We start from the raw sequence: 24,249 nt of genomic DNA, 5'->3' as shown, positions 1-24,249 counted from the left end.
GGTTTCTCCCCCTCCCCCCACTGGGGCTTTACACTTTGTAATTGGAGGGTGAGTTGTTTCCTGGCTACTTGAATGACTACAGCAACCAGAATTCCCTGAGGCCATCACTGGTAGTAACCATCAACACCTGAACAGACACCTGAACAGACTGCCTCCCTGATGATTGCAAGAGGCAAGAAAGCGTGCTAGGAGGAGAACATCAACTGGACTGTGGAAAGGTACATCTAGCTGGGACCCAGAGTGAGCCCCTCACACCCCTCTCTGTCTCATATATATATATATATATATATATATATATATATATATATATATATATATATATATATATATATATATATATATATATATATATATATATATATATATTAGATTTAATGCTGAGCTCTCAGGGCCCCCCAGTGATGCACCATGCAGACCCCTGGGTGGTCGCACCCCACAGTTTGAATACCGCTGGTTTAGGCCGATGCAGCAACGGGTAAGATTAGCACAAGATGGCCACGCACTAGTGCCAGATTTCAGATGCGTACAAAAGTGGAAAACTAAGGTAAAGTGCATTGGAAATGTTTGTGCGATTGATCAATGTATATATAAAAATACATGCCTGAACCCTCGGAACAATAACATTTTCTGAGCATTGCTCTTGTCGAATTTATCAAATAATCTCTAAGGAGCTGAGGGGTAATGAGGATGGGATGGTATATTTGTGACTTGATTGCGAATGAGTTTACAAAGTTTGGTGGGATTCTGTCATGAGAGGGGAAAATTAGAGGGGGATCCCAAAATAATGTAATGGCTTATAAATGAGGTGATATTTGATAAATCTACACTTATTTTGGCAAACTGATAATCGATCTAGATATAAATATTTTTGCAAAGTTTGGTGGGATTTTGTCAAGAGGGGGCAGAATTAGAGGGGGGTGCGAAAATAATGTAAAGGCCTATACATGTGGTGCCATTTGATGAATCTACACAAAGGTTTGCAAAAAGATTATAGATCTAGATATAAATGTTTTCGTATAGTCTGAATGGATTTTGTCAAGTGGGGGCTAGGTTATATGACGATTGTGTGTGCATTCATTTGACACTTTTGAAAAAATAAAACATGGGTGGATTTGTAGCAAACTTGTGTAAGGAGCATTGGCAAGGACCTACCAGCATGGTTTTGCCAATGTGCCAGTATTTTATTATTTGCCAAGTGTCATAATGTAGCTATAAAAAATAGCGGTACACCTTTAGTGAATGAAGGGTAGCCTGTGGCAATGGGCAGTGGCCAGATTGTCTGATTCATGGAATAAGGTCATGATCCAGACAATCTGGCTACTGGCTATGACCACAAGGGAGGAAACATAGGATTAAAGTGGCCATGTCTACCTGGGACTGGCTTTGTGGTAAAGTTATTCGAAATTAGGATAGATCTGAAAGGGAAGAAAAATGTGCTTATGGTAATATGGTCATAGGGCTCTCTTTTTGCCTTCTGCAGGCTGCCATGGAAAGCGAAGAGGGGCCTGTATGGAACCCTTGCCTTCCTTTTCCATGGTGGCCAGCTTGGAAAAGGGGTTTCCTTCCTATACTGGAACGCCACAGGCGTCCCGTTGTAGGAAGCAAAATCCTCTTTTTTAGCACCCCGAGTTCCGCTTTGGGAACCTAGGTTGCTAATGGCTTTCATCCCCCATTTCAGCGTCGGCCAGCGGACATACGCACAGTCCGCGGATATCAAAATCACTAGCTGGGGGTTCAGCATGTTCTATGTTACATGTATATAAAGTAAAGGAATCCTAGTAAACATACATGAAATTCACAGTATGTATTTGTATATTCAGTAAAAAAAACTTTGTTAAAGGGACGTTATGGTTAAGTTGCGCTACCAAAAACCTATGTATATTCAGTAAAAAAAACTTTGTTAAAGGGGCGTTATGGTTAAGTTGTGCTACTAAATACCTATGAAATTCAGTAAAAAAACTTTGTTAAAGGGACGTTATGGTTAAATTGTGCTACAAAAAGCTATGAAATTCAGTATAAAAACTTTGTTAAAGGGATGTTATGGTTAAGTTGTGCTACTAAAAACCTATGAAATTCAGTAACAAAAAACTTTATTAAAGGGACGTTATGGTTCAAAGTAAAACCGAAAAGCCCCTGAAATTCGCTAGTTTTGGTAAGGTAAGCAACCATAACTCGTGCCACCACTGTGCACTGCTAAGACTAACACCCAGACATCAAAGATGACATCACAAATGCCATTGATGACATCACTGATGACATCAGATGCCTGGCTCACTCTTTTTCCCTTTACAGATATATATAGGCCAGTAACAGTCAGGAACTAAAAATTCAAAAAGTACTATATTTGTAGACTTATACTTTAAATATGTTCTTACAGTAATTCACTTAGGGTCCCTGGGTATGCTCATATTTGTACACATTGCATTTACACTACTTTCCTTAGGGCCTAGTCACAATATGTGTTATTTATACATATAGAAGTAGTAGCTTTGAAGCAGAGTAATAATTTCTGTGCATGAAGATAATCAGTTAGGTTACTTCACTTTCCCTGTATATGCTCATATTTGTATGTGTTGTTGTCTGTTTGTGTTTTGTGTGCAGTAATGCAATAATGTAGTAAATGGGTTTTATTAGGTACTTATTAAATCTTTTACAGTATGCAAAACACTAATAAGAAAGCATTTATAATTGTAGTATTTAACATGGCAAGATTATTAATATTGCATCTCCATCATGTCTGCTGCACACTATGCCTATGTTACTACATGTGTACCTTGGTATATTGGAAAAAACTTGATAATACAATGCTATTTGGATTAATGCATTGCTTAATGCACTACGTACCTCATGATATTTATTCGAATGATCCTTGACACTTTTATTTATTAACATTACAATAAGAATCCTTTGTACAGACTTTTCGTGAAAGGTAAATGCACATATGATGTCATCAGTGATGTCATCAATGACATTTGTGATGTCATCTTTGATGTCCTGGGTGTTAGTCTTAGTAGTGCACAGTGGTGGCGCGAGTTATGGTTGCATACCTTACCATAACTAGCGAATTTCAGGGGTTTTTCGGTTTTACTTTGAACCATAACGTCCCTTTAACAAATTTTTTTTTACTGAATTTCATAGGTTTTTAGTAGCACAACTTAACCATAACGTCCCTTTAACAAAGTTTTTTTACTGAATATATATATGCATATATATATATATATGCAAGCCACAGGAGTGTGGCAAAACGCGTCAGTCAGCCTCTCTGGCATGGTTGAAATTAGGAAGCTTTTTTCAACTGCATATCTTAATAAAGCTTTTCATTTTCTACGATTTCGTTGGGCAGTTTTTTAGTTGGTGTTTCCCAACTTTCTTATTTTTCTGCAATTGGTGCCGCAAACTGGTGCAATCCACTTTGATGGGAGTGCAGCTCCAAAGAATGGAGGCTTCATCGCCTTTCTTTTGGGAAATATAAATATATATATATATAAATATATATATTAATGTGTATTTGGTTTACTATTGATTTAGCAGTACAAGGAGAACGTCTCAGACCACCCCCACCCTGACCCAACCACGCACATACCCCATTGAATATTAACAATTTAAATTTAAAGTAATATTTATGCTTTCTACCGTTTTAGCTTAGTTATTCTCTGTAAAAGCTATCTTTACAACTTCCTTTTCATAATTTTTCATTTTGTGAGAATCATATTTTTTCTGTCACGTGGTGAAAGATTTCCAGGCCTTGCCCTGAATTGAAACGGTGGAAAAAGGATTTCAAATCTTGAGTGCAATGAAGGATCACAGTGCAAAGGGCCGCGGTGTGGTGAACGCTTGTGGGATGCTTGGAAAGTGTGCAAAGAGGTTCTAGCACCTGGGTCAGAATGTGGTGGAATACTGCTATCCTGGTGAAAGGTTCTTGTACTGGGATCCAGAGGGTAATGAACTGTTTTGGAAGACTAAACGTACATCGGAATTGGCAATTCTGGGTGTGAGGAAACAGTCAAGAGTTGGCATGGGGTGTGGATGAGGGTCTCTAAGAATGCTTATGACCACAGATATGACATGAACATGAGGCAGAAGGCATAGGGAAAAAGATGATGTAATGACGGTCGAACATAGAACCTTGTCTTTAGATAGGCTAAATATTGATGACATAGGGACAACAATCATACAAGCTCGGGTATAATGATGTCAGATGAAGAAAGGGAAGAAAACTCAAGAGCGTGAGGTGAGGGCGCATGCAACTTTTCAAAAGATTCAAGCATAGAAAGAGGGGTAAAATGGTCAGATTTAGAATACCCAAAAGAAAAAACACCAGAACCCCATCCCTATCACAGGCTCCTACGACACTGACTCTAAACGACTCAATGAAATATACCATACGATACAAGCGTGGATGGTGATCCAATCCCTATGTCTTTACAAGATTGAGCACCACAAGAAGAACAAGATTTACAGAGGAAACCAGGGTGTTCTTTATCCCCCACTGAGGCTACATGGAGACAGTATAGCACTGGAAAGCCAGTTATGCCTCTAGCATTATATCTAGCATACCAAAGTCGTGGAAAACCTCTATTCTGATAACATCTAATCAAAGCAGGGGTCAGTCTTCTCCCAGAAAATGATTGCCTTCTGTCATTACTTGATACTACTGGTAAACCTTTCTCAGCCATTTTTCTTGATCATCTCCAAAGCTGGACAAAACAAAATAACTTACTTCATCCTTTTCAAATAGGATTTAGGTCCTGTACCATTCGGCTATTGGATGCCATAATAATGAAAGTTAAAAGAAGAAATAACCCATCTATATATGTATCCTACATAGATTTCAGCACTGCATTCAATAGCGTTGACCGCCAAATATTGTGTGAGTTAGAGAAACTGGGCTGTCCTTGCTGGCTATTGGAGATTGTCATTGTCCTTTATACTAACAATAGTTCCCAGATGTGTCTAGATAATGAAGGGCATTTTTATGGATCCATTATCATTAATAGGGGTGTGAAACAAGGCAGCAGCCCTCCTATTCAACCAATACTAGAAATGAAATGATACTTTATTTATATCATGCTCATAAACAAGTGTTTCAGAGCGCGACCAGGCAAAGGGAGGGGAACAAGAGAGAACAAAAACAACGATCTTACTAGGCCCAGTGACATTAAGAGCACGCAAGTGCATGGGAAAGGGAAAAGGGGGAAAGTGCATGGAAGGGGGTGATCTGGAAAGTGCGGACTAGAGGAGAGAACAGAATAAATATAGGTAAAATAAATAAATACATTTTAAAAAGCAATAAACAGTGGTAGTGCAGCCAGCAAGCTGCAAGTGCTAGGATAGTACAGATGAAAAGTGGGTGGGGGGCTGTATGGGTACAGATACAGACCCCAGTGCACATGGTGGACCTGGAGGCAGTGCAGGGGTGTGGCAGGGTGAGCAGGTACCTGGACCTGAAGGACAGAGGGTGGCCAGGTGCACAGAGCCAAGAGAGAGAACAGATTAGCAGGGGAGAAGAGGGGGAAAAGGCAGAGCCGAAGACAAAGTTCTTGAGGTGCTTCCGGAACCAGAGATGATTCTTATCAGATTTACTTAATAGATTGGAAAGGAAAGCTAACTACCCTGTAAACAATCAAGTCTACCCGTGTTAATGCAATGCCTTATGCTGACTTTTAGAGGAATGACAGAAATATCAGAAGAACTGGCTCTATTTGTAAATGACCATTAACTGAAAATCAATCTAAATAAAACCCAAATAATGTTAATTTCTTCTAAGAAAACCCCAAAACATAAAATGGTGACAAGCTGGGGTACGATTGATTACACTGATACTTATAAATATCTGGGTATCGTAATGCATTGCAGTTTAAATTATACTCAGTTAATTGAAGCCAAGATTCGCTGAGCTAAGCAAACCACAATGCTTGTCCGAAGATTTGTTACAGGTTCGGCAGGATATATTTTGAAAGGGATAGTAATGTTATATAATCAGTGGGTCAACCCAGTGATATCATGTGGATTTTAGGCATAGGCTATGTAGGGGAGGATTGGTCCAAAAGACCCCCCTTGCCTACATCCCTTCCCCAGGGGAGGGCCATGGCTCATCGGGCGTCCCCTCATACCACCAGGGCCCAGGTGGTGGAGGGCTCACCTGCTGAAGACATTGCCCACACGTATTGAATTTAGCTAGGCCTCAGAAACCATTTTGTCTAAAAAAGATGGTGTGAGCTCAGCGCACTGTAGCGCGGCCCCCACCCTCGGAGAGTTTCAATTATCCCTGTGGCCGCAGCTCCCTGGCAGATCCGCTGTGAGCCCGTTCCCACGAACAAGACGGACATGAGCTAGTGTAAGATACTAACACTGTAACATTTCACCTTCCGCAGTGTATCACTGCTTCCAGCATGACCCGGCCAGCGAGGCCTGTGTGAAAAAGAGAACTGCAAAATGGTCCTCGGATTAAAGCAAAAGTTCCCAAATATTAATGCCAAGACTACTTGCAAAGCGTGCATTTCTCCACAAAACTTCTTCTATTAAGGAAACCTGTAAAATGTATAAACATGGTAGAATACATGCTTACATGACATTAGCAATGAAGAACCCACACCACTGCAGTTGGGTGCTAACAATAAAAGAGCGTTCCAGGGGACTATTCGTTATGTGTATCCTTGAAAAGCTTACACCCCATGGTCCCGCGCCATAACCGAACTAATGCTGCTAGAGTGCAAGGGAAGACGAATGTAACCACACAAAGGGCTCATGTGAAGGACGCGCGAGAATGCACCTGCCATGCGTGTATGTCTAAGCCCCTTATGTACCACTACCGTCACGTACGGTGGCGAGTCATTTTCTATGTGCTCCACCAACCTCACTACTACCTCACTTACTGCAAATGTATATGCATATAACTAAATGTTGTAGTTGTTAAAACATAGTGTACAAATAATGTGCTCAGACTGGCTATATTTGAGAGACATTTAGCAAAGTTAAAATGTATGTTTTCGAGTGATCCAAATGAGTATTATAGAGTGTTCAAATGTTTATGATGTTTTCACCTAAAGTCGGCAACACACGAGGAAGATACCTTTGTGAATATGTGCAAGGCCATTCCCCCTCCCACCATGCGAAGACTGCCAAACAAGAGAGCAGAGGCCCGCGCCGCGCTGCTCCACCTCCCCCAACTAGGCTGGAGCCGCTTCAAAGATTTGTAGTCCCCTCTGCAACACCCAAGGCCACGGCCTGCCACCTGCATTATTTACAGCACAGCAGTAAACCTCCGCCTGAATACACAAATCCACAGGCGCCCCCTCTTAATCCCCACAACCCACCGGATCACCTTAGACTTATGGCCCTGTGCAATTAGGACACCCAATACTGTGGCAACACACAGCAGCCCATTCATAACGACTTCTAACAAGACAGAAAGACGTGTACCGCCCGTCCCATGCCCTGAGACTTAGCCCCTCGACCTATGGTACCGGTCAACAGGACACTGGTAACCACGCACTGATGAATCACCATCAAACCCCTCACAAGGTGCATTCCTCCTGTGTTGCATTAACCTGTAGAATAACCTATTGAAAGATTTACTAAAGAAGATAATATTGCAATAACTGAATGACTGCGGTGTGCATGGCCTAGGGCAAATAAGTCAGGAAAAGACATTCATCTCTGACACTGGCCACAATGGCACAACAACACCGCCCGGATGAACTCAGCTGACCTGCCAGGCCCAGCCCAACCCACGAGGCTGACCAGTGACGTCCTCCAGCCAAGGCCAACCACATCGCAGCAGCGCCTATAGCTAGTCATCGCCACCCAATCCCATTGAACTTGTGCCCCTTATAGTATGTAGGTTCTGATGACGTGTTTTGTAAATATATACGCCTGTCTTTGCTATTGTCAGACAGAGCGCTCTCGGAGTTTGCAGAGTTCTTTGCATGCCCTATTCTGATTGATAAACTCCCATTTATGCTCACCCGCACTCTGTCTTGGCCTTATTCCCATTCTGGGAGAGTCCTTCATTGTCTCTCATTGCGGGGAGGATCGTGCTGGTTGGGGTCGCTTGCCTTCAGTGGTGACCCCGAAAGCGTGATTATTATTATTTTTTCCGAACCTATCACTACCGTCCCCTTTTGGCACGAAAATCTCCAGTCGAAAAGGGATACGCACGGTGCGCCGGCTCCGGGAGGCTGCCCGCCAACGGCGACCGGTACGCTCAGAAGTGCGCACTCAACAGAGAAAGGGTACGGGATCCCGGTTGAAAAATTCCCTTTGAGTACCGCTCGCCGGAGCCGGGGCTGACTGTTGAGCGGACGGCAGCACTGCCTGGACGGACCCAGTTTCGGAGACTATCGGTTCAAGACGGGCACGTGAGTATTGAGTGCGAGCGATCATAAAGGGAGTAGAGGAGGAAATTTAGGACAGGGAACGAGGAGGGGTAGAAAAGGGGGGCACGTAGGTTTACTAAGGACCATCTTAAAGTTTCTTTGCTTTTTCTTTGCATATGGCCATTAGGATCAAGAGGTGAATAAGAGACAAAAGTGACGGGAACCTAGCTCCGAGAGGGGGGTTGGAAGGCGGCGCCGCATAGTGCTATCTTGACTAGTACTGGGAATATATGAAGACGTGGATAATAAGATAAAAGTGTCTGGCAAAGGGGGACACGGAGAATATATTAGTGACTGCTATTCTTTCTATTCTTTCCTTTAGGGTTGGGGGAAAAAATAAAAGTGAGATCAGTACAAAACCATAGAGATAAAGTAAGACACAGAGAGTTCTACTGTAAGAGTGAAGATCAAACTTATATATATATATATATATGCATACATATATCTGAATAAGACGGACAGGGACAGCCGGCCAGGGAGGAAAGGGAGGGCAAATTGAACTGTGAATAAAGTGTTACAGAGAGGTGTGTGCACATCGTATGTGTCCGGAGATAATTTGGTGTGATGGGTGTGTAAAAATGGCCATAAATGTATAGCCATTGAGTGGTCATGGTAAGTGTGGCCGGACAAAGCTTTACAAAGACAAGAGTAATAAGGTGAAGTGAGTGTGTGCCTTTTTGATTTCTGGGTTAACGTTGTCGAGATCACTGATGGTTTGCTCTTGTATGTGCCCCCCAAAGAGAACAGAATAGAGACTGCGCACAACCATTTTTATGGTGCGCAGGCAGGGGGAGGCACACAAAGGCACCCACTATTGAATAAGACATAGAATACGAGGACTCACATGGTGATACGCTTACATTGTAATTTTGAGATACATAGAGACACACAAGTACCAGGAGGGCACAAAGTATGGGGGCAGAAACACCCTTATCACATATTTGTAAGAACCTACCGGGGTACGCAGAGCGAATTAAGAAATATCATGACCAATGGATCACAGAGTTGAAGGGCGAGGGGTTGCCCCAGATATGGCCCGAGGGGGGGTCATTTGACAAAAGTGTCCTAGATATGGTAGCCACATGCATTTGTTTGAAATACAAGGGGAAGCAGTTGCATAATAGGAGAGAAATATTAGATCTCTGGAGATTGTTTGAAGAGATACCACCGCCTAAAGCACCAGAATTAAATACCGACCTACCATCTACTACTGACAATCCACTAATGATACAGAAAGATGCTAAAGAATTGCCAAATGCAGAGCCACCAATAGAGGTAATAAGTTTGTACCGGATACTAAACAAGCCGGTGCCCGCAGAGGGGTACAGTGACCCCACTTATGTGCCTCCCCCGACAACTACTACACCCCAAAGGCCAACGGCACCCCCGCCATATGGGAGTACTAGGGAGCGAGCCCAGGTAAGTACACCAAGAGTGGACATAGAAAAGCTAACAGATGATCTGGAGTCAAGACTCTCAATAGCCAAAGATGAGCTCTCGAGGATAAAAGGCATATGTGAGCGAACAGCACTTAATGCAGCGAGATCAGAGTACAGGTCTAGAGCGCCGAGCGAGAGTAGAACACTTGAAGACGGGTGGAAAAAAGGTGAGATACTGTTCAGAATTCAAGAAGAACCAACACGAATAATTGAACTAGGGACAAGAGAGGGATGTACTGACAATGAAGAAAGGCCTATAGGGGACAGGGAAGAACTACTATGTGATATAAGGGACGATTTGGAGGAAAGAGACAGGTTGAGCATGGCACTGGGAGGGAGAAGCGAAGGGTTGGATGGAGCATGTTCAATGAGAACACTGGATGATGAGTGGACGGGGCGATTGAGAAACAGGGTGGGGAAAATGGCATCATTGGGAACATCAGGAGTGAAGACGGGGGCAGACGCCACAATGAAAGGAAAGTTGCAGCTCCCGCTAATACATAGGGGAGGGGGGAGGCCAAATTATATACCCTGGGCTCAGATGGACAAGGCTAACTTACTAAAGTTATTGCCCCCGTTATCGGGAGGGGCGAGCAAGTGGATATACGCCTTTGAGAAACACACTGCCGGGGTACCCCTAGCAATAGGGGATGTGAAGAGCTTGCTTGTATCGGCAGTGGGGGATCAGGCTGATAGAGTATGGGTAAAGGCTGGTTTCCCAGGAGTAACATTAGACTGCGACCGCCATGATGGGGCCTCCTTTAACACAGTGCGTGCGAGGGTGTGGGATGCCTTGCGGGAAACGTTTCCAGATACGCCAGACTTACAGTCAGTAATGCAGTGTACAATGAATGACGGGGAAGATGCTATGGATTACATTTTTCGGGTCCAAGAGATGTGGAGAGCAGAAACGGGCACGCCCTGGTATCAATCGACATCGTTATTTTACTTCATTATAAAAAGAGGGCTCCCAAAAGAGGTGCAAAAGGCGCTCGACAAGATAGCAGGAATTGAAGCGAAAGGATGGCCTGAGATTCAAAGCATAATAGTGCACCACTGTAAGAGAATAAAAGAAAGGGAGAAGGAGGTGGCGCAGAAAAGATTGGCAGACAAAGCGAAACTAGTGCAGACAAAGTTGGTGAAGGTCGCAGCAGCAGTAGCCGCGCTCCCACACAGCAGGGAGGGAGATGAGGAGGAGGAAGGGCTGGTAGCAATACAAGGAAGGATGGCAACTAATTGGGCGGGAGCAGGACAGCGGCAGTGGAACGAGCAGGAGCAAGGCGGAGGTCCGCAGTGGCAAGAGTGAGCCCCTCGAGGGGGACGAGGTGGGTACAGGGGCCGAAGAGGAGGTGGACCGGGGTACGGGGGAATGGGAGGAAATGGATGGCAGGGTCCTAGAGGAGCGCAAGGGAGTTGTTGGAACTGCGGAAGATGGGGACATTACTCTAGGGAGTGCAGAAGCAGACCCAACAATGGGTTCCAAGAGGTAGAACATTATGGCCATCCCCATCCGGGGAGCCCATATGGTCTCCCAATGGGACAACAACAACAAAGAAACCCAGGCCAGGGGCACAATGAGCAACAACAGGGGCATCAGTATAGAACACAGAACCACCCACAAAACAATGACAATATGCAGTACACGCCAGGCAACCCTTTTGCGACAACAGCAAATGGGACCCCCGCACCAGCCCCCTATAGTGGCGTGTCAGTGGTTTCAGGGAGCGTCTTCAATAAGGGGGGGCAATGAGACACCCCGCATAGGACAGCCCACAGAGAACACTTGCGTGTCCAGTTCTATCTACAACCTACGATGCAGCAGAGGAACCATTGGTAGGGGCGCAGATAGGAGACAAGCAGTTCATATTCATGGTGGATTCAGGAGCAGAGAAATCATGTATTAGGGAGGGCCGGTTCCCGTTATCTAACCGGAAGTTAGAGACGCAGGGGTTCTGTGGGGCTGTAATTGAAGTTCCTTACACAGAAGCATTGGATGTAACAGTGGGGGGCAAAACTGTAAAGACACCCTTACTGTATTATGAACACTCACCAATAAATTTATTAGGGAGGGATCTCCTGAGTAAGCTCAACATGACCATATCTTTCACTGAGAGAGGTATAGTGTGTTCAACACCCGGAATATGCCCATTACGTGTAATGCTGGTAGTACAGGCTCACACAACCACACAAGAAATACAAGGTTTGCCAGAAAACGAGGAAATGTTTATTGAAGGACTAAAGACATTGGCCCTCATAATTCCAGAGCTGAGAAGAATGGATTGGAGGATTCCAGCGGAGTTCCTCTTCCGCCCAATAGTGTGCCCTGACACAGCACCAGGATCAGTGGTATCATTAGATTTGCACGCTGTACAGATATCTGCGAAAAGGATTTCTGTGATTGGAATAGATATGGAAGGATGTGAGTGGCGTACAGTACTGTGTACAAATGCCAATATCGCCCTAAGAGATTTAACAGATGAGGATCTCTTCTCAGATGCAGAGGGGGATGGTGAAATAGTAATGGAAATAGCGATGCCCTGTGACATTTTGATTCAAGCCAGGGAAATCCCCGTTCAGCTGATGGCAGTGGTAGGAGCACCGCCGTCATTCTTCAATGATGACATGAGGCTCGTACCAAATAATTTGTGGACAACAGGCCCCCATGATGTAGGGTTGTTGCATGGAGTACAACCTGTGATAATAAAATTAAAGCAAGAAGCAATTCTACCCCGAGTGAAACAGTATCCATTGTCCCGTGAAGCTGAAGAAGGGATAAAAGAGACAATAAATGCACTACTAGCACAAGGGATCATAGTGCCTTCAAACTCAACATGTAACACATGCATTCACCCAATCAAAAAAGCGAAGGGAGGGTCTTGGAGAATGATACAGGATTTACGCCCTCTAAATGATGTAATTTAGAAAGAGTTCCCTTTGGTCCCGAACCCTGCATCAATACTATGCAGCATCCCAAAAACGGCATCACATTTCACGGTGGTCGACTTGAAAAACGCATTTTTCTCCATCCCCCTGGCTGAAGAGAGTAGATACCTGACAGCATTCACACTAGGGGGAAAGAGATATGAACATTGCAGATTACCGCAGGGATACTGTGAGAGCCCGAGCATATTCAACCGCATATTACATGAAGACTTGGGAAACCTATCAGTTGAGAGTACAATCATTCAGTACGTAGACGATTTACTCGTCTGTGGACAAGACGAAGAAACATGCAGAAAAGATTCAATAACGCTCCTGACTCTATTGGCCAATAAGGGGTACAAAGAAGACAAGGGAAAGCTACAGTACTGTCTTACAGAGGTTCTATACCTAGGACCGCTAATATCAAAAGATGGAAAAAGAATATTCCCCGACAGGGTAGAAGCAATAAGATCAGTAGGAGAACCCACAACAGTGAAAGACATGCAGAAATTCCTGGGAATGTGCAACTATTGCCGAGCATGGATATTAGATTATGCAGCATACACCAGACCCTTACTACAGGCGCTCAAGGAGGCACAACAGGAGAACAAAAAATAGAATGGTCAGAAGAAATGAGCGCCTCCTTTAAATCATCAAAAGAGTTGATTTCAAGCTCTCCAGTGCTCGCAAATCCTGATTATGGGCGCGAGTTTTACCTGTTCTCACACTGCAAGGGAACACTCATGACAGCTGTATTGACACACAAGACGTCCCTAGGACACAAACCTTTGGCCTACTATAGTGGCACTTTAGATGGGGTGATGCAAGGGCAATCACTAGCTGCAGCCGCGTTCGCGATTGAGAAAAGTGCCACAATAGTAATGGGATGCCCTGTGACATTGTTTGTGGAACATTCATTATTTGCAATACTTGAGAGGTCAAAAAGCACACTGACAACACAGCGGGCAACCGCCTATGAGATAATATTGTCCAGCGCCAATATCCATGTGGTAAGATGCAAGACAGTGAACCCAGCAACATTTATTACAGAAGCGTGCACACTAGAGGACATGCAGGAACACGATTGTGCAACTTACACAGGAGAAAGAGGGGAGGACACAGTGGTGTGTGAGAATGCTCTGAGCGAGGGGGAAGTGTACTTCGTAGACGGGTCAGCATCAATTGACATGGACACTGGAGAGAAACATGTGGGTATGGCAGTGGTGAGATTAGAAGACGGTGAGTATGAGACACTAGTGCAATACCGCCTCCCATCACATTACTCCGCACAAGCAGCAGAGCTGATTGCACTCATAGAAGCACTACATGCAGCTAAAGGTTGTGCAGCGACAATATACACCGACTCAGCTTACATGACGACAACAGTACATGGGGGTCTAGCAAGATGGGGGCGGAGGGGGTTTCGATGAGCAGATGGAACTCCAGTACAGCATGCAGAATTGCTGAAGGAGTTGATTGAGGCCCTACAAGATCCCACAGCGGTAGCAATAGTGAAGTGCCAAGCACATACATCCAACACAGATGGATGCCGCCAAGGAAGCTTCCTACTTTCAGAAATATGAAGCAGGTGAGTACATGCTGCAGCACAAGATAAACAAAGAGCTCCCAGAAGGATACAATATGATGCCTATATCACAAATACTAGAATTACAGGAAGGAGCTAGTGCAGATGAAAAATTGATGTGGGCAAAACGAGGGTGCAGCAAATCGGCGACAGTCTTACTGTGGCGACAAAATAACTGAGGAAAAGTGGTAATGCCAGTAAAGTTATTGGAAATTGCGTTTCAACAACTACACTTCCCAGCACACAATGCGAAACAACACATTGCAGCAGAGATACAGGAAGAATGGTTCGTGCCCTGTCTCCAGGAGCACATATCTCGATTAACACTGGAATGCACAACATGTCAGATATACAATTCAGGAATGACATTACGTACGCTCCGGGGAACAATTCCAAAAACAATTGGGCCATTCAGAGAGCTACATATCGACTACGCGGACATGGGAGAAAGGTGTAATGGGGCACGTTACATGATCGTGGTTGTATGCCCATTCTCAAGGTGGGTAGAAGCAGGCCCATGTGCACGACCTGATGCTAAAAGCGCTGCAAAGTTCCTAGTGAGGGAAGTGTTCCCACGCTGGGGAATTTGTGACGTGATTCGCTTGGACAACGGCACTCACTTTGTAAACGAGCTCTTCAAGGAAGTAACTACATTGTTGGGTATAAAGCATAAATTGTGCTCGATTTATCATCCTGAAAGTAATGGCGTAGTGGAAAAGATGAACGGACTGTTAAAAGGGAGGTTATTAAAACTATGCTTTTCATTAAAAAAGAACTGGATTTACTGTTTGCCCCTTGCGCTATTTGAGCTGAGAAATCAGCCAAGCAAGGACCACCATTTGCCCCGCACGAGATCGTGACTGGGAGACGAATGCACACAGCACACTCCCCACTGCGCGAACACTCAGATGCACACAGAAGCGCAGCGATATTGGGAGACGAGTTCACAGACTATTTGAAGAAATTGACAAGGGCAGCGCGCGCAATATCAAAGCAGCTCTCTCCACCCTTCACGCGAGAGGAAGGAAACACAACAGGGTCTGTTACGGAGCCTGAACAACAGCTACAGCTGATGCCGGGTGAATTCATTTATGTCAGGAGTTTTGTGCGTCGGTGGAATGCACCAAGGTTCCATGGCCCATACGAAGTAGTGTTTTGCACGCCCACGGCAGTTAAAGTGAAGGGCCTGAAGTACTGGGTGCATTTGACAGACGTACGAAAAGCATAAAATAGTGTGCAGGAAGAGGTGGATGAGGAGGCACAGACAACAGCAAACATTGCTGATGAGCAGAATAGCTGAATATGAACTTGTGTGTGTGACAGTAATACAGATGAATGAAAAAATGGCTGACAAGTATACTTGTATTTTTTATATTACAAAAAAAAAAAAAGAAAACCTGTTTCCCACTTGTGAACGTATATGTAATTAATGATATGATAAAATTATGAAGTGTTTACACCCTTATCTGTGCATCCCCATCCCTACAACCCTACCCGCTTCCATTCCCTTTCAATATATACTGGCACAGGTAGTGCCAACAAAATGTTTACATTCATGCACTTAATGCACTTTTATATCTCAAACAGGAGCTACCATGGCATCTAACGGGCAGCCTGCAACGGATAGATTTACTAGACTTAGAGAGTGGTTAAATGAGAGATGCAGATATTCGTATGAGTGTGGATTATCTGTGTATATTACATTGTTTTTCACAATAATGTTTGGCCTGGTCACATATTGGTTCATAGCGTTCATCTCTATCGAGATGAACGAGGGGGGAGGGATTAACAGCACTATTGTGATCAATGCAACCACGAGTGTAAATACTAAGGAAGGAGACTTTTTGGTATGGGACGGAACTAAACTTGTATGGGGTTATTATACCACACCATCCAATGCTGTCAACTCAAAACATGAAGGGCTACAAGGTGAAATGCAAAATAACACAGTGTCTCTGCCAAAGATATCTAATTACAATGCTCGCAGTTTAAATGACCGAAACCCGTCCGCTATATCCTGGTTGTATAACACCCCCACCAGCCAGCCTGCCCCCATAGCAAAAAGCACACTGACAGATAACGTCAAGGAAGAAAGGGAAAGGATGAGAGCAACACACAAAATATTATATGATTAGTGGGCAAAGGGGGGCGGGAACGAGAAAGGGGGGCCCATTTTGTTTATTGCCCATGAGGCTGGGAAGTACATGAGGAACAAAAATAACAGACGAAAAAGGGAAGCAGGGAGGAGGAAGTATGATGAGTACTATGGGTTAGGACTAGATAAAATGGAAGACCCACGGCACCCCCACCAGATGAATAAATGGTATGCGGATATGAGTGCAACAGCTAAACAAACAACAAATGAGAGCTGCTATGTCTGCTCCCTCATTCCCCATGCTTCAGGCACACCCAAGGTATTGTTACCCAAAGAGTTGCCTATTGTAGATGCCCAATGTCTCCTTCATCTCACGTTATGCAGGATTAAGAACACCTTCCAGGCACATGAAGTTACTTTTAGAATGCTGCAGAATGAGAAAACTTGCTACCCAAAGACGGTAGGAGTGGTATGTCTGGAAGAACCATTTTTTGTGATACAGGGGACACTTTTTTTCGGACAACAAGTGGAAGGATGAAGAAGTAATGTGTAAAGCTGAAGCACTGAGGGGTGTGGCACCAGAGAAATTGCAATGGATAGAAGAAACGTGCACACCAGTATGGAAGGAACACATTTCAAAACTAACTTGGGTAACAGCCATTGAAAAACCCTTCAAGCTGCAGAACGAAATAAAATAGACTATGAACTATGTTTTAAAGGAGAGGGGAAAACCTCCATGGGGACAAACAAGAACTGTAACAAGACCCTTACCATCCCAGATCTGAGAAAATGGACAGCGGCCCTGATGGACACGTATTGGGTATGCGGCAACCAGGCATACCTGCACCTCCCCCAGTCATGGAGTGGCAGCTGCTCAATGGCCACTCTGCACTCAGCCCTAATGGTAATCCCAGAAAGCCACATTGATGGGAGCAAAAGAACACGAGAAAACACCCAACAGAGTGCGGCCCAGCCGACTGCAGAGTCACAAATCTATGTCCTGTCTTCCGGGAACAAAGAAGAGGTGCTGTCCTGAAACAGACGAGCATCAAACTACATATCAAAGGCATCGTCGGAGTTGCTGCCACAGATCTAAGACAGATATTGATTATTCAGCTCGGCAGAAACATTCTTTGCCTCACTCATCCCAAGTATCCAGGCCAGAGCAAACGCAAAATGGCTCCAGATAACACGTTGGGAGCTGATCCAGCTGGCAAATGACACTGAAGAAGGGTTCAACGTAATAAAAGTGGAACTAAGAGCTTTACGGCTGATGACCATGCAAAACAGGTATGTCTTGGACCTGTTGACGGCGATGGATGGAGGTGTTTGGCGAAAAATAGGAAGTGCCTGCTGCACTTTCGTACCTTCTGAAGACGCAGAAAACGGCTCCCTGTCCCATGTGATCGAAGCAGTACACAACCTAGGAGAAAGGATGAAAATGGAAGGTGGAGCAGAAGAAAGTACATGGTTCGACAATATCTTCTCCTGGGTTCCCTCATGGCTGGGAATGACTGTGAAATTTTTGATGCCAGCTGTGGTGTTCCTCCTCTTTATTTTTTGCCTGTGCCAGGTGGGTCTTCGATGTCGTGCTAACGCAGTACCTAATGGTGCAATGATGATGGTGACAATGGGCAACACCCGTGGTACAATACAAACTATGCAGGAAGTGCAGGTACAAACAGGAACTGATGACACACCCAGGTATCAGCTAGTGCCCAGGTATCACGACAAGGATATCGTAGACAAATTGTGGCATACCACCATCAGAGAGCCCCGTATACTAGAATGGTACCAGGAGGTGTGGGTAGACTTGGAAGGAGAGAGCGGATGTATATACCTGACCTGTACCCCAGATGAATATGCTAGGAGGGGTGAGCGCTTAAGGGGGGTGTGCAGAGCGTGGATGCCCATAAAAGGCACCCCAGCTTGGGATGACGCAATCATTGACGAAGAGGAGTGTAGGAGATTGGAAGAGTTAAAGAATTCGTTACTTAAGTAACGAAAGGGGGGAAATGTAGGGGAGGATTGGTCCAAAAGACCCCCCTTGCCTACATCCCTTCCCCAGGTGAGGGCCATGGCTCATCGGGCGTCCCCTCATACCACCAGGGCCCAGGTGGTGGAGGGCTCACCTGCTGAAGACATTGCCCACACGTATTGAATTTAGCTAGGCCTCAGAAACCATTTTGTCTAAAAAAGATGGTGTGAGCTCAGCGGACTGTAGCACGGCTCCCACCCTCGGAGAGTTTCAATTATCCCTGTGGCCGCAGCTCCCTGGCAGATCCGCTGTGAGCCCGTTCCCACGAACAAGACGGACATGAGCTAGTGTAAGATACTAACACTGTAACATTTCACCTTCCGCAGTGTATCACTGCTCCCAGCATGACCCGGCCAGCGAGGCCTGGGTGAAAAAGAGAACTGCAAAACGGTCCTCGGATAAAAGCAAAAGTTCCCAAATATTAATGCCAAGACTACTTGCAAAGCATGCATTTCTCCACAAAACTTCTTCTATTAAGGAAACCTGTAAAATGTATAAACATGGTAGAATACATGCTTACATGACATTAGCAATGAAGAACCCACACCACTGCAGTTGGGTGCTAACAATAAAAGAGCGTTCGAGGGGACTATTCGTTATGTGTATCCTTGAAAAGCTTACACCCCATGGTCCTGAGCCATAACCGAACTAATGCTGCTAGAGTGCAAGGGAAGACGAATGTAACCACACAAAGGGCTCATGTGAAGGACGCGCGAGAATGCACCTGTCATGCGTGTATGTCTAAGCCCCTTATGTACCACTACCGTCACGTACGGTGGCGAGTCATTTTCTATGTGCTCCACCAACCTCACTACTACCTCACTTACTGCAAATGTATATGCATATAACTAAATGTTGTAGTTGTTAAAACATAGTGTACAAATAATGTGCTCAGACTGGCTATATTTGAGAGACATTTAGCAAAGTTAAAATGTATGTTTTCGAGTGATCCAAATGAGTATTATAGAGTGTTCAAATGTTTATGGTGTTTCCACCTAAAGTCGGCAACACACGAGGAAGATACCTTTGTGAATATGTGCAAGGCCATTCCCCCTCCCACCCTGCAAAGACTGCCAAACAAGAGAGCAGAGGCCCGCGCCGCGCTGCTCCACCTCCCCCAACTAGGCTGGAGCCGCTTCAAAGATTTGTAGTCCCCTCTGCAACACCCAAGGCCACCGCCTGCCACCTGCATTATTTACAGCACAGCAGTAAACCTCCGCCTGAATACACAAATCCACAGGCGCCCCCTCTTAATCCCCACAACCCACCGGATCACCTTAGACTTATGGCCCTGTGCAATTAGGACACCCAATACTGTGGCAACACACATCAGCCCATTCATAACGACTTCTAACAAGACAGAAAGACATGTACCGCCCGTCCCATGCCCTGAGACTTAGCCCCTCGACCTATGGTACCGGTCAACAGGACACTGGTAACCACGCACTGATGAATCACCATCAAACCCCTCACAAGGTGCATTCCTCCTGTGTTGCATTAACCTGTAGAATAACCTATTGAAAGATTTACTAAAGAAGATAATATTGCAATAACTGAATGACTGCGGTGTGCATGGCCTAGGGCAAATAAGTCAGGAAAAGACATTCATCTCTGACACTGGCCACAATGGCACAACAACACCGCCTGGATGAACTCAGCTGACCTGCCAGGCCCAGCCCAACCCACGAGGCTGACCAGTGACGTCCTCCAGCCAAGGCCAACCACATCGCAGCAGCGCCTATACCTAGTCATCGCCACCCAATCCCATTGAACTTGTGCCCCTTATAGTATGTAGGTTCTGATGACGTGTTTTGTAAATATATACGCCTGTCTTTGCTATTGTCAGACAGAGCGCTCTCGGAGTTTGCAGAGTTCTTTGCATGCCCTATTCTGATTGATAAACTCCCATTTACGCTCACCCGCACTCTGTCTTGGCCTTATTCCCATTCTGGGAGAGTCCTTCATTGTCTCTCATTGCGGGGAGGATCGTGCTGGTTGGGGACGCTTGCCTTCAGCTATTAGAGATTTATTGTGATTAGACAGAATTGAAGGGTTATTTTGGCGTACCATACTACAGCCTCCTTCAACTGTCCAATATGTGAGAGTTGAATTGGGTTTGCTCTCCCTTAAAGCTATTATACTCATGCGAAGAGGTCTTCTTTTTCTGAAAGCGGTAACTCATCCTGAATGCCCAATGTTGAAAGCAATGGGAAATAATGTCTTCAAATTGAAAAAAAAACAACCAAACTGATATTTATAAAGATCTAGTCAATGAATTATACACAGATCTCCACTGGTCAATAGAAAGAGCGCGCTGTGGAAATTACAATACCTTGAAATGTGCTTTCAAAAGAAGACTAAAGCAGTGGCACAAGGTAAACAATTTCAATCATATGAGTAATCTTCAAAACTACATACAAATAGAAGGTATTTCACATACTTATTTCCACGCTCAAACCTTCTTTGTAAAGTGCCCTGACCCTGCTGTCTGCAAATTTTGCCTACTCATACATATCAACCAACTTCCTGTCAGAGATCTATGGGGAGCAAAATGTCAATTGTTAAAAGAACAAAGATTTTGTTGTATGTGCAAATCTAGTACCAATTTAGAGATAGCAAGACACGTTCTCACAGAGTGTCTGAGTTTAGGTTCTGTCTACAAGACATTATATGACCGATTTGTTCGCCTTTATGATGTCAAACTATATTTGCATAATACCTTCTGATTATGAACATTGGCCTAAGCGCATTCACATTTTTACTTAAAACCGCCCTTAAACAGACCTGAATAGAGTTGACTTTGCCGCCATCTTAGAACCATCTGCCATTTTGAGTCTATCTCCTGTTTTCTGTCCTAAAATGGTAAATTGTGTTTTCAGCTGCAGCAGAGCTAAATTGTCATGCCTGCGCCATGGGCGCATACATTGGTGACCATTATGGACTAATGATTATTCATTTATCTACAGAAAACTCTTGGATCAACCGCTATTCACTTCTTGGACCTTATTTCCCATTTGCGAGACTTTGGTGCTCTTCTATTTTTCCCAACAAACTACACTTACCACAATGCACTTGGCTATAACTATCTATTCCTGGCTATTCCTATTTGTCATCTTCTGAACTGCAATCCCCAGAAGCCCTAGGGATCAGTTCTGCTTCCACCAGCTCAGGAACAGAGAGGGAGGAGGCAGATTGTATGCAGGTGTGATGATCCAGGTGTGGTCAATTAGCCTGCCTCTGTGCTGGGCAGGGCGGTATAAAAGCTGCTGCCTGCAGGGGCTCAGTCTCTTGCATTAAGAGTCCTTCCAGCACCTTTTTGCTTCGAGCTACGTATTTTTGTATGCTGTTCCTGCTTACACCTGTGTTTGATCCAGTGCCCTGCCGGGCTTTCTGCATTGCAGCCGATCACGCTCTGCTGCCTTCTACCTTCCACCCTGGCCCTTCCGGGCTCCAGGCTTGCAGCCGATCACGCTCTGCTGCCTTCTACCTTCCGCCCTGGTCCTTCTGGGCTCCCTGCCTCAGCCCTGCTCCTCTGGGCGTCCTGCCTTGCAGGCTGCTACACCCTTCTGCCTACAGCCCTAGCCTTTTGGGCTCCCTGTCGCACAGCCCTACTCCTCAGGGCGTCCTACCTTGCAGCCTGCTACACCCTTTTGCCTACAACCCTAGCATATTGGGCTCCCTGCCTTGCAGTCTGCATCTCTCCGCTGCTTACAGCCCTTGTCCTCTGGAACCCCTGTCTTGCAGCTTGCTACACCCCTCTGCCTTCAGCCCTTGTCCTCTGGGCTCACTCCTTGCTGCCCGGCCCTTCTGGGCTCCTTGCCGTGCAGCCTGCTTCATCCCGCTGCCCTAAGCCCTTTCCCTCTGGGCTCCCTTCCTTACAGCCTTGCTCCTTTGGGCTTGCTCTTTTCTGTCCTACTCCTCTGAGCTCTCTACCTTGCACCCTACAGTCCTCTGCAATCCACAACAGTTTACCTGCATGTATTACTTTCAGTTATTGCAGCCCCCCTGTTTCCTGACTGCTGCTCCCTTGCTCTCTTTCTCGTTTTCATCCCTCAGTTCTTTATCCCTGTCCAATTCAGTTATACTGCTTTCCTTTCATTTCCTTCTGCTAGTTTGCTCATCGACTTCCCTATTCCTGGATTTGTCTGTTATTGTCTTCTCTTGTATCGTTTGTAGACCCCTTTGTACAGGTCTTATCTGTTGGTTTCCGGCAAGCAACCTCTGCCCCTTCCCTTGTCTAGTTTCTGTGTTACAGACACCCACAGCTGTTGTTCCCAGCCATGAGCAAACAGCATGGGACTCTGTTATAGCAAACTGTGCAGAAGGCTAGAGTTTTTCCTAAGGTCCGTGGAATACTCTTTTCCTATATCTGCATACACCCCAAGAGGGAATCCATTCTGTTGTACCTTATTTCCTTGCTACACTTGCCTACTCTTCATTCTCTTTACTTTCAGCTGTGTGTGTACTTATCTGTCCACCTTACTTCGGCACAACCACCCAAAGCCTTCCTGGGTGTCCTGTGCCACTCTTAACAGAGTGCCATCCGTGACATAAATGAACTCAGAACTATGTAAACATTGAGGCTGCAGAGTGCAGAATGTTTGTTCTGTGCTAAGAGACCTTGAAGTCCAATTGAACCTCAATTCAACTGTTGTCTGCACCAATAGCTTCACCCTTATACAATCACTGGAACTAAATGTTGGACAACTAAAACTATGTGCCTTTGCAGAAACCCATTGAATTCGTTTCTTGAAACTGGACTTACTTTAAGCTCAAGAACAAGGAAAGATTAACATGTTCAAAAAGAACAAAGTTTGCCACCATTCTACTTTATGTATAGAAACACATGTCTTAAACCTAAAGACAATATTGTCATATTTGTCATGTGAACTGTGCATGAACCCTTTTGTAACTTATTAGTTTGGAGAAGGGCTGGAAAATGACCGGGACTGTGTATAAATAATGCATGCTTTGTGATGTCCAGCGCTCTCTTCCCTCATGGTGTCTGCTGGTACACACTGCGAGGTGCTTGAGAGCCAGATAGCTATCTGTACTTTGATTAAAAAGTATACTTATAACTCTGAACTTGTGATTGGCGTATTTCATTTTGGTGGTACTAAACCTCAATATTTCCTTTGGTCTTTCAGATGGCGCTCAAATAGGGACCCTCAAGATTGATGTCACCTCGCTGAACAGGAGACGCAGCTATTGGACCGGGATCGGAGAGTGAAGGGGCCCCTTGTATGAGATGCAACACTTCGACAGTACTGCACAATCTGATCCCTGGACGGTGAGCATGCGGTTCGAAAGGACAGCTTGACGAGGGTCCCCATATCGAGTTGGGCTCTTTGCCAAAATCGCCAACCACAACGATCCTTTGTAATCCAATTGGACCTCCTTTGTTTTGAAATCAGGTGAGTCGTGGCCCGATTCCTAAGAATCCTGATATTGGTTGCAGATTTGCACTCACGAGTACAAACAACGGCAGGTAACACAGTAATCTGACATGCCTGGGAAATTGTCATCCTGTTTCAGGGTATTATTCCGCAGAGATAGACAATCTTTGGGACGATTCCAATCGGCGCCACCCGTTGGGTCGCCGGCTTATTTAATGTACTGTAAGTACCGCCTAAATAGTATCATATTTAATGATATTTGGTACAGATAAAGTAGACATGTTTCTGAACTTCAGTGGCCAGTACATGGTAGTTTTGAAATCGTTCGTTTAGAATATTTGGAATCTATATTGTTGAAGAAAAAGGCTAGGCCTGCAGCATTTGATGCAATTAAAG

This window comes from Ambystoma mexicanum, chromosome 3p, assembly GCF_040938575.1.
Source record: "Ambystoma mexicanum isolate Mex_15411 chromosome 3p, UKY_AmexF1_1, whole genome shotgun sequence".
Classification (NCBI taxonomy): domain Eukaryota; kingdom Metazoa; phylum Chordata; class Amphibia; order Caudata; family Ambystomatidae; genus Ambystoma; species Ambystoma mexicanum.
Note: the sequence above shows the minus strand (reverse complement) of the source record.